The following is an 11,202-nucleotide window of genomic DNA, read 5'->3' as shown; positions in this document are numbered from 1 at the left end:
TGAATTGTCTGGATTGTGTCAGGATACAAAACCAGACTGCTTCTGGAAGTGATATATGAAGTGAATCTATCAAGGATTTTGAGGAAGAGCTTTGGGGGAACACTAAGGATTTAAATAGGGGCAATAATGAACTAAAATTAAGTTTTAAGCCTAACCTCATTATTCCTTTTTGCTTTGCATCAATGTAGGTAGTCCACATCAAAAAAAAATTTTTCCCCCCAAAATAATTGCTGACTTTTGTGACATTGTTTTAACCTCACAAATATCATATGACTTGCAGAACCGGAGCCAAGCCATTCTGCATATTACATTACAAAAGAGTTCCTTGGAAATAATTTATGGGACCAGTGGGCTGGTAGCGACTACCAAATCTTGTTTAGGAATTTGTCCTCTGTCTCAGGAAAACAGACATAAAAGCAGGGACTAGAATACGCAAAAGGAGGCTGCAGCATAATCCCATCTAAAAACATTTTCCTTCAAACAGTATAAATCAGTTCTGTCTGTGCGCCACTGTTGACAAAGCCCCTAAAATAGTAAAGGTAAAGCAAGGACAGCATCCACAAAAAATGCCTATCTCATGGGAGAAAAAAAAGGAGAAAGTATAAGTCTCAAAAAAATGTATATACACTAACAGCTGATAGCTCAATTTTGAAAATGAAATGTATTTTAATAAACACTGCCTATATAATTATTCAAAGTGTGCATATACATGTTTTGGCTACGCTAGGTGTACATCACATTTTGTTATGCGTATTAAGGAACACAACCAAAGTCAGATAGTTAAGGAAAGAGAAAACTCACCTGGTTCTGTCCTCTCTGGGTTACAAGGACTAATGCAGATGCTGAAGACATGACTAACACAATGCAAATCATTCATACAAAAACTATGAGAAGAATCTGGGCCAACCAACTTGTCAAGGGATGAGAAAGCTGTTTGTCCTACTCCTCCCTGATTATCTTATTCTCCCATCGATCAGCATTTTTAAAAAGAAAACTAGACAGGACAGCTGGCGACACATGTCAGAATGAGTTTCCCCAGAAGCAGTGTCCCTCCCAAAATGACAATAACAGTGGGCACTCAGTCTGAGTCTGTATCAGAGCCTGCTTCCCTCTTTTTACAAAATATATTTTTATTGATTTCAGAGAGGAAGGGCTAGGAAGAGAGAGATGGAAACATCAGTGATGAGAGACAATCATTGACTGGCTGCCTCTTGCATGCCCCACACTGGGGATTGAACCTGCAACCCAGGTATCTGCCCTTGACCGAGAATTGAACCGTGACTTTCTGGTTCATAAGTCAACACTCAACCACTGAGCCATGCCAGCCAGGCCTGATTCTTCCTCCTCCTCCTCCTCCTCCTCCTCCTCCTCCTCCTCCTCCTCCTCCTTCTTCTTCTCTTTCTTCTTCTTCTTCTCTTTCTTCTTCTTCTCTTTCTTCTTCTTCTTCTTCTTCTTCTTCTTCTTCTTCTTCTTCTTCTTCTTTTTAAGTTTTTTTTTTATTTCAGAGAGAAGGGAGAGCGAGAGAGATAGAAACATTGAAGAGAGAGAAACATCTATCAGCTGCCTCCCGCATGCCCCTACCAGCAATGCCAGAAACCCCTGGCCTGGAAGCCTTTTGGTGCTTGGGACTGCACTCAGCCCACTGAGCAGCACCGGCTGGGCTCCCTCTTTAAAAAAAAATTTTTTTTTTTACTTTAAAAAAATTTTTTTTTGGTTTGGTTTCAGAATTAGTAGTTTTAAAACTATTCTGAATTTCATCAAGCCTCTATAGCTCTCCTCTGGTTTGCAGGGACTACAAGCCACTGGGAATACAAAGCACAGGGAAGTGGTTGTTAAACCTGAGGGAGCTTCCTAATGCCCTGGAGGGCTTATTGTTGTGATGCTAGGCCCCGCCCCTGGAGTTCCTGATTAGATTTTAACACATGTTTTACCACTGAGTGCACGATCCCACTCTTGCTCCCTTTCTTCTGATATGCCACTAGTCACGTCACTAGTTAAGGTGTATCCCTTCAGCCTTGGTCCCAGACAGAAGAACCGAAGCCGCCCCATGATGGATTGGTGAGAAGTAAACTTTGCTGTTTTAAGCTGCTGAGATTTGGGGATTGCTATTTAGCATAACATCCTCTTACAAATACAGATTCCTTATATTAAGCATATTTGGCATTCTGTAGCAGATTTAGCTTTTTATGAAAAATCAAAGAAAAATAAAATACATGGAAGGGCAGATAATAGTCCATTTTTCTTAGGCGTGTGCGTGTGTGTATGTGTGTGTGTGTGTGTGAGAGAGAGAGAGAGAGAGAGAGAGAGAGAGAGAGAGAGAGAGAGAGAGAGAGAAAGAGAGAGAGAACGCACCAACGAGTGCTATTCTTATACTCACCAAGAGCTAAGGGTCAAAGAGTTTCAGAACACGCCTCCTCAAGATGTACCACTTTGGCGTGTGAATTATTTTGAGTTGGAGGCAATAGAAACCCTCCGGGCTTAGGGGAAACCTTTACCTCTTCCTTAAAGAATTTAGATTTGGGGCCTTGCCCTTAATAAGAGTTATTACTAGAAATAGGGTTTTTTTTTGGTGGTGGTGGGGGGGGAACCTGTCCATAGAGAGGGGAAACATTTTATTAGTAAACATTTGCACTTATCTTGTGAATGACCCTCCTCCCCCCTGAAGCCAGAAGGTATCTTACCTCATCCTTATCTCAGAATGCCACATACTTCTCATTTTTCCCTTTCTATCTCTGACTCTCATGTATATGGGGTTCCCATACATATGTATATAATTAAATTTGGTTATTTTCTCTTGTTACTCTGCTTCATATCAATTTGATGTTATTGTTAGACTAGTGAAATGCACTTAGAAGGGTAAAGGAAAATTTGTTCCTCTCTCATATGACTTTGTGCTATTTAATCTTTCTGTCCACACAAGTAGATAGCCAAGGGCCTTATCCTTGGCTGCCTGTTAACCAATAATAAGTCTGAACAAAGATCAAAGACCACCATGTTCAAAGATGTTTATATATATATATATATATATATATATATATATATATATATATATATATAAAATGAAGTGCACAAAACGAATCATGGAAGAGATAGAAAAATTTTATGACCACGTTAGCATCCTTTTGGATGAAGGTAGGTCTTCTGTAAACCAGAAGAGAAATTCATCAGGAAGTGAAAGGATGAGATGGAAAGGATGAGATTGAAGGAGGAACACAGGCAAGGAAACGAAAATTTCAATAATAGAACTTAAATAAAAACAGAGGCAGAAATAATGCTTTGGGAAACCTTATCAGTAATTGTAAAAGCAAATTTGGTGCCATTGACCTATTTGGGAGGTCCAGAGGGGAGGTTTTATTTTTTTTCGGGTAGAAGTTTAATTGGAGGCCATTAGGAATGGTTGGAGATGGAGCAGGTAGGGAGAGAGGCCACAGAGATGCATGCTCAGGTGGGACGGCTCTGGAAGGGCCAAGCGGGGGGCTGGAGGGCCTCCCGCGCGTCCATCTGCACGAGGCTGGAAGGCCCATGCGCCCACGCTCCTGTCCCTCGCTGCGGGGTGACTCCAGTCTCTAAACTTCAATCCCAATGATTCCTGGACCTGGAAAGCCCATTGCGGTCCTTTCTGGCTGGCGGGGCTGCAGAAGACACAGAAGCGGCAGTGGTGGGAGCGGCCGGCAGGGGGCGCTGGCGCGCTGGCCGCGGGCGCTCGGGTGGGAGATCGCGGCCGCGAGAGAGTTGAGAGCAGGGGTCGCGAGAGCCCCGGCGCCACGCCGCGGACAGTGGGCGGGGCTAGGGTGGAACGCGGCGGTTCCGGAAGGAAGTGGTTCCGGGTTCGCGGCTCCGCCAGTGGCGCCGCCGCGGTGGGACGTGGATGCCGCGTTAGGGGCGAGGCCCGAGGGGGCGGTGGCGGCGGCGGGGACCTTGCGGCGGGACGGACGGTGAGTTGAGTGGCTCCGCGGAGCGGAGGGCGTGGAGGCTCCGGGCTGCGCGGAGGGCGTGTCCGTCGGTGGGAGGGGCGGCGGCGGGGATGGCGGGGCGGCGGCTCGAACTCGAACTCGGGGCACCGCTCCCCTGACCCCACCTTAGGCCGTTGGGCCGGGGCCGCCCTAGGCTCAGAGACCCGGGCCCCTGCCGCCTCGGCCCCCGCGGGCTCGGCCAGGCCGTCGGGAGTGTCGTCGCGGGGCTGTGGGGGGCGGTGTCGGGGCGTCGGGGACGGTGCCCTTTTCTCGGACGCGCCCCGAACTCCTTGCCTTAGGGACCTGAGGAGAGGGGCCCCCCTTTGTCCAACCCCTGCGTTGACTTTTAAAACTTGGCTTTTCAGCAACGTGTCCGACAATGGGCTCGTCTGGGCTTCTCTAGGGCGGTGGTCGGCAAACTCAGTCCTCAGAGCCACAGGTATTACACTTCAACTTCTTCTAACGCCTCTTCTTCCAAACAGACTCGCCGGGGCCGCGGTATTTTGTGGAAGAGCCACACTCAAGGGGCCAAAGAGCCGCGGGTGGCTCGCGAGCCGCGGTTTGCCCGCCGGGGCGCTAGGGTGTAAGGGGAAAGCGGGCCCCGTGGTCAGGATTGTCCCTGGCGGCGGAGGGCGGAGGAGGGCGAGAAAAGGGAGAGAAAAGGGGGAGAAACACATCCTCCCGAATATTCAACCGATTCAACCGCCCACATCTTCCCGAGCTGCCCCTTAGGGGGTGCGTTTCTTCCTGGAACGACTACCTGTGGGAGCGGGATGTCTGCCAAACTTCGTAGCGTTTTTTCTGAAAGCGGGCTGTTCCGAACGAAAAACTGCGATTCGAAAGGAGAAGGTGTCGGTGTGCATTCCTGAGTGCTTTAGTTTTCAAAGGCGTTTCTAAAATCCACACAACATGGGTCCCTAACAGAAGTTCCGGTGTGCGATATGGTACAATACGATGCTATTTTAATGGTGGTGGCGTCATAATGCGTTCTGGTGGGCCTTTGGTTTTAAAATGGCTACTAAAACCTTCTTTTGAACGCCCGCCTGTCCCCACCCCCACCCCGGGAAGCCGTCGGACGCCTTATTAGAGACACTGTAAAATAGCCACGTGGATATGGTTCTGCTGGGTATGCATCTCCAGTCTTTTTCTATGCGGAGATCTCTTTGGTAACCCTTTTTTCCCCTGACTACCTAGCTTGCCCTTATATGGTGGTAGTAATTTATTTAGTTGGTTATTCCCAGTTTTTCACTTCTTAAATACACAGTTGGATAAATGCAAAGTCTGCCTAACCAAGTTTACTTTCTTAGTGTAAGTTCCTAGGTGATAGAACTGTGGTTTTTTTAAAAATGTGAATTGCTCAGTTTCCCTCTGAAAAGTTTGTGCTGGTTTGCACTTTGACCAGTAATCTTTTTAAAAAATATATATATTTTATTGATATTTTACAGAGAGGAAGGGAGAGAGAGAGAGAGCTAGAAACATCGATGAGACAGAAACATCAACCAGCTGCCTCCTGCACAGCCCCCACTGGGGATGTGCCCGCAACCAAGGTACATGTCCTTGATGGGAATCGAACCTGGGACCTTTCAGTCCGCAGGCCGACGCTCTATCCACTGAGCCAAACCGGTTTCGGCTCACCAGTAATCTTTAACTTTTTTCCACCCCCTTCCTGGCAAAAGGCAACATTTAAAGGGCTTGGACAAGTAGCAGGGAATAAGGGAGAGAGGGAGGGAGGGAGGAAGGGAGGGAGGGAGGGAGGGAGGGAGGGAGAGAGAGAGAGAGAGAGAGAGGGAGGGAGAGAGAGAGAGAGAGAGAGAGAGAGAGAGAGAGAGAGAGAGAGAGAGAGAGAAATCCATGTGTTTCTGTCATATCGATCTCTTGCCTCCAGTACATGCCTCCACCCAGACAGGGATGGAACCCTTGAGCAGGAATTGAACAAGCAACCCGACTCTAACCACTGAACACACTGGCCAGGGCACATCCCTTGCTTTCTTATTTGTTGATAGCATTTGAATTTCACATCTTTTATTCCACCTTTACTAATTTATAATTTAGTAAAGAAAGGTTACCTAGGTGAGGCAAAGGCTGCATAGAGTGAGAGGAGATTTGGCATCAGGACCTCCTTATATTCCGTGGTTACCTGATTGCCTTGAACAAATCACTTATCTTTTCTAAGGGACTATTTCCTCAACTCAGAATTAGAAGTTATAGAGCGTTTGCCTTACCTTTTCTGCAGGTTGGTTTTAATGGTCAAATGAGACATTTATGGAAAAGTGTATTTAAGCATACTTTGTCTTAAGCTTCAAATTATTGTCATCTTGTAAAAATTTAAGGGCACAAAAGCTTCTTGATTTTTTTAAAGCAAATATCTGAATTTAAAAGCTATTTGTGCTCTAACCGGTTTGGCTCAGTGACTAGAGCATTGGCCTGCGGACTGAGAGGTCCCAGGTTTGATTATGGTCAAGGACATGTACCTTGGTTGCAGGCACATCCCGAGTAGGAGGTGTGCAGGAGGCAGCTGATGGATGTTTCTCTCTCATCAATGTTTCTAACTCTCTATCCTTCTCTCTTCCTCTCTCTAAAAAATCAATAATATATATATATATATATATATATATATATATATATATATATATATATTTTTTTTTTAAAGCCATTTTTGTGAAATCTTTTGTCTCCACACCCTCACTCCTTAAATTTGATGTTTTATTACTGCTGCCCCAGATTATATTAAAAACTATATCACAATTATAAAATCAGGCGAATGAAAGAATCTACACAGTGTTGAAGGAGAGAATAATTGAAGGCATAATATATAAAGTTGAGGAGGACAGATAGAGAGCTAAATAAAACACAGTCCTTGGGAACAAGACAGATAACACATAGTCTTTGTGCTCTACAGGCTACGGAATGTCCAGGCAGTTAGAGGGTATAAAAACTGCTTTCCAAATTTAGACAGCAGTTTTTAAAAATTTATCTTTATTGTTGAAAGTATTATGGATGTCCTCTTTATTTGTTTTTCCCTATTGACCCCCTCCACTCCGTACCCCCCCAGGCCTTCACCACTCTATAGTCTGTGTCCATGGGTGATGCATATATGAATAGAAGTTCCCTGGTTAATCTCTCCTCTCCCACCTCTCATCCCCCCTTTCCCCTTAAATCCATCAGTCTGTTCCATTCTTCTAGGTCTCTGGTTCTGGTTCTGTTTTATTTATGAGTTTATTTTGTTCATTAGATTCCCCTTATAATTTAGATCGTGTGATGCTTATCTTCCTCTGACTGGCTTATTTCACTTAGCATAATGCTCTCCAGGTCCATCCATGCTGTTGCAAATGGTAAGAGTTCCTTCTTTTTTTTACAGCTGCGTAGTATTCCATTGTGTAGGTGTACCATAGTTTTTTTATTCCATTCATCTGCTGATGGGCATTTAGACTGTTTCCAAATCTTGGCTATGGTGAATTGTGCTGCTATGAACATAGGGGTGCATATATCCTTTCTGAGGGGTGTTTCTGGTTTCTTGGGATATATTCCTAGGAGTGGGATTACTGGGTCAAATGGGAGTCCCATTTTCAGTTTTTTGAGGAAACTCCACATTGTTCTCTACAGTGGCTGCACCAGTCTGCATGCCCACCAGCAGTGCCTGAGGGTTCCTTTTTCTCCGCATCCTCGCCAGCACTTGTCATTTTTTAAAAATAATTCTTTATTCAGATTATTACAGTTTTCCTCTTTTTTCCCCCTATAGCTCCCCTCCACCCAGTTCCCATCCCACCCCATGCAATTACTCCTCCCCCTCTGTCCTCGTCCACAGGTGTATGATTTTTAAAAAATATATACCTCAATATTTTATTGATTTTGTACAGAGAGGAAGGGAGAGAGATAGAGAGCCAGAAACATCGATGAGAGAGAGTCATCGATCAGCTGCCTCCTGCACACCCCCCACTGGGGATATGCCCGCAACCAAGGTACATGCCCTTGACCGGAATCGAACCCGGGTCCCTTCATTCCCCAAGCTGATGCTCTATCCATTGAGCCAAACCGGTTTGGGCAGGTGTATGATTTTTGTCCAGTTTCTTCCCGCACCCCCACACCCACTTCCTTTCAGTGTCCCTGATTCTATTATATTTATGCAAGAGTAGGCCTTCCTTCCCCCGGCTGCCTGTACTGAATTCCCTCTGGCACCAGGACCTAAGCTTCCCTCTGGCCACCAGCAGGCACCCGGGACCGGCTTTCCCTCATAGCCCTGGCTTCATCTGGAAGGTCATCTGGAACGATGTCTGGTCTAATTAGCATATTATGATTTTATTATTATGGATTGTAAGGTTTTCATATGTTCTAGATCAATCCCTTACCAGATATAATTTGCAACCTATAGAATTATAGGTTGTCTTTTTACTTTCTTTGGTAGCATCTTTCACAGTGTAAACATTTTTAATTATGATGATGCCCATTTTGTTTTTATTATTTTTATATCTAAGAAGCCACTACCTGATCCAAGAGCACAAAGATGACTTATCTTTATGTTTTCCTTTATGTTTTATAGATTTAGTTCTTACATATAGGTCTTTGATCCATTTTGAGTTAATTTTTTATATGGTATGAGGTAGGGTTGAACTTTATTCTTTTGAGGATATCCAGTTGTCCCAACACTGTATGTTGATTTTTTTTTTTTATCCTCTTAATATCTTATTTATCAGGTTTCCCCCCTCAGTATGCTTTAAACCCAGCTATTGCCTACACAACACTGAGCTTTCACTATTATTCTCTTTTCCTATCTCTTCTCTCATTTTTTTAGTTGCAACTTTTCTACTCTGTCACAATATGCAAAAATTTTACATTGGTTCCCCACCTTCATCTCTAACTTTCTTTCCTTTATTTCTTTTCTCTTTTCTTTTCTCTCTTCTCTTTCTCTTTCTCTTTCTCTTTCTCTTTCTCTTTCTCTTTCTCTTTCTCTTTCTCTTTCTCTTTCTCTTTCTCTTTCTCTTTCTCTTTCTCTTTCTCTTTCTCTTCTTTATTTTCTTTCTTTCGACTGTCCTAAATTGTTTATTAGGTAAGAACTTTACAAACATTACTTATATCAGCGGTAACGGCGGAGCGGGAGTGTTGCGCCTTCTCCAAGCCGCAGGGCGAGAACCACCAATCCTGGGGTGGAACTTGCAGCCCTTCCCAAGGCCCGGCTCTTGCGGCAGGCCAGGCCGCAGATGTCAGCCCGCGTCTCCCTGTGCTTGTGGGCTTCCAGCAAACTTAGCTGGTTCACAGGAGAGGGACAGGCTGGCCGCAGGTCACACCCTTAGGAACAGGGCGTTTGCGGCCATCACGGCGCACAGGAATCCCATGTATGACATAATCTTGCTTCGTCTTGTAGCCCAGCCTGCGCGCTCTTTGGGCCGGGTGGGGGGTTGGGGGGGGGAGGGGGCTTGTGCTGTGCAGAGAACCCCGGCGGTACCGCCAGCAGCGCCCCCTGAGAAGGAAGTGCATTCCATCAGACTGCTGCTTCCGCCATCGCTCCTGGATGTACTCATAAGCGCCCTTCTTGGTATACCTGATCCAGACGGAAAGGAAGAGCCTCTGTCTTTTAATGTCTTACATGTACCCTTACATATGTTAAATGTTCACTGTCACCTTTGCTGATGTTCAGTCAGGAAGGGTTAGTAACTGTGGAAATCGCCTATGTTTCATATAAGTTGAAAGCTTTTTTTTTCTGTAGCCTTGATATTTGAGGGACAACTTGGCTGACATAAAATCCTTGGTTCACATCTACTTTCATTGATTTTATTTGATTTGATTTTTTTAAATGTTGATCCTTTGTTGTCTTGCTTTGTATATTGTTTTTTAGATTATATTTTTATTGATTTCAGAGAGAGAGGGAGAGGGAGAGAGAGAGAAACATCAGTGATGAGAGAGAATCATGGCTCAGCTGCCTCCTGTATATCCTACACTGGGATTCGAGTCCATAACCCGGGCATGTGTCCTGACTGGGAATTGAACCGTGACCTGGTTCATAGGTCCACGCTCAACCACTGAGCCATGCCGGCTGGGCTGTATATTGGTTTTGAAATATCCGATGCTGGTGTAATTGTTTTTAATTTGTAAGTTATTTATTCTTTTTACTTAGAGGTCTGGGGTATTTTAACTATATTTGAAATCAAATACTTTTTACTGGGCTATGTTTCAGAGTTTATTGTTTTAGGGTAATTTTCCCAAGTATCTGGTGAGCCTGGGTCTTTTAAAAAATCATTTTCTGAGGATATGTTTTATTAATTTTTCAGAGAGACAGGGAGAGAGAGAGAGGAGAGACATTAATGTGAGGGAAACGATCAGTTGCCTCATAAGCGCTCTAACCAGGATAGAACCTGAAACCTAGGTATGTGTCCTGACTGGTATTTGAACCCACAACCTTTTGGTGTGTGGTGTGTGGGAGGAAGCTCCAACCAGCAGAGCCACCCAGCCAGGGCAATTCGGGTCTTTTTAAAAATTTATTTCCGGGAAGTTTTCTTGAATTATAGTTTTAAATATTAGTTCTGTTTTATTGTTGGATTTTCTTAGGGACTATAATAATATACATATTATTCTTTCTTTACCTGTCTTCTGTTTCCACTACTTACTCTGTCTTCCCCTGCAAAATTATTTTCACTTTCTTGGTTGTTTTCCTGACTTTCTTCAGTGTCTCTTATTAAATTTTCATTTGAGCCAAAACCGGTTTGGCTCAGTGGATAGAACGTCGGCCTGCGGACTGAAAGGTCCCAGGTTCGATTCCGGTCAAGGGCATGTACCTTGGTTGCGGGCACATCCCCAGTAGGGGCTGTGCAGGAGGCAGCTGATAGATGATTCTCTCGCATCGATCCCTCTCTCTTCCTCTCTGTAAAAATCAATAAAATATATTTAAAAATTTTATTTTGAATTTAATCTTTCTTTGGCAACTTATTATTTATTCTTCGTTTTTTTTGTATAATTTAGTATTTTTCTCCCATTTTTTTTCTCTAATTCATTTACCCTCCCCCCCTTCCCCGTCATTTCATTGTTGGTTTTTTTTTGTTTGTTTTTTTTTTGGTCTATTTTGTGCTCTTATTTTTAAAATTGCTGATTCAAGGTGAGGTGCTTTTTAAAAAATGTCCTTAAATGCTTTGGGTTATATTTATTCTGTTTGGACTACAGGCTTTCTTCTTGCTGTGTGGTTTTTTGGGGAGAAATTCCCCTCGAGAAACACTTTTTCTACTTTCTTGTAAACACATGGGGATATCACACTTTAAAATTT

At 44.1% G+C, this 11,202-nt stretch overlaps 1 protein-coding gene across 2 annotated transcripts in view; it reads left to right on the top strand.

Moving 5' to 3' along the window:
- The first annotated feature begins 4,011 nt into the window (after positions 1-4,011).
- BCLAF3 (BCLAF1 and THRAP3 family member 3) overlaps positions 4,012-11,202 on the top strand; it is a 55,018-nt gene continuing 47,827 nt past the window's right edge. For both annotated transcript variants that reach the window (XM_045582318.1, XM_045582317.1), the window contains exon 1: positions 4,012-4,392. The gene's annotated coding sequence lies outside the window, so the exon portion shown is untranslated. The remainder of the gene's footprint in view (positions 4,393-11,202) is intronic.

This window comes from Pipistrellus kuhlii, unplaced genomic scaffold (assembly GCF_014108245.1).
Source record: "Pipistrellus kuhlii isolate mPipKuh1 unplaced genomic scaffold, mPipKuh1.p scaffold_m20_p_16, whole genome shotgun sequence".
NCBI classification, from domain to species: Eukaryota; Metazoa; Chordata; class Mammalia; order Chiroptera; family Vespertilionidae; genus Pipistrellus; species Pipistrellus kuhlii.
This window is presented reverse-complemented; position numbering and strand designations above follow the sequence as displayed.